This window comes from Sinocyclocheilus grahami, unplaced genomic scaffold, assembly GCF_001515645.1.
Source record: "Sinocyclocheilus grahami isolate Dianchi unplaced genomic scaffold, SAMN03320097.WGS_v1.1 scaffold577.1, whole genome shotgun sequence".
Classification (NCBI taxonomy): Eukaryota; Metazoa; Chordata; class Actinopteri; order Cypriniformes; family Cyprinidae; genus Sinocyclocheilus; species Sinocyclocheilus grahami.
Genome location: NW_015505756.1, coordinates 522601 through 522911, shown reverse-complemented (window position 1 = coordinate 522911; position 311 = coordinate 522601). Strand labels below are relative to the sequence as shown.

At 55.3% G+C, this 311-nt stretch overlaps 1 protein-coding gene across 1 annotated transcript in view; it reads right to left on the bottom strand.

Moving 5' to 3' along the window:
• Window positions 1-311, bottom strand: part of LOC107556740 (TSC22 domain family protein 1-like) — a 20474-nt gene that overhangs the window by 6812 nt on the left and 13351 nt on the right. The gene's annotated exons all lie outside the window — the stretch shown is intronic.

The window sequence follows — 311 nt, the reverse complement described above, 5'->3', positions numbered from 1 at the left end:
GTGTGAGTGAGTGAGTGTGTGTGAGTGCGAGAGTGCGCATGTGTGTGTGAGTGTGTGTGCGTGCGTGCACGTGAGTGTGTGAGTCTGCGTGTGAGTGAGTGTGCGTGTGAGTGAGTGTGCGTGTGAGTGAGTGAGTGTGTGTGAGTGCGTGTGAGTGAGTGTGCGTGTGAGTGAGTGTGCGTGTGAGTGAGTGAGTGAGTGTGCGTGCGAGTGAGTGTGCGTGTGAGTGTGCGTGCGAGTGAGTGTTTGTGAGTGCGAGCGAGTATTTGTGAGTGTGTGAGTGCATGCGTGCGAGTGAGTGTTTGTGTGAG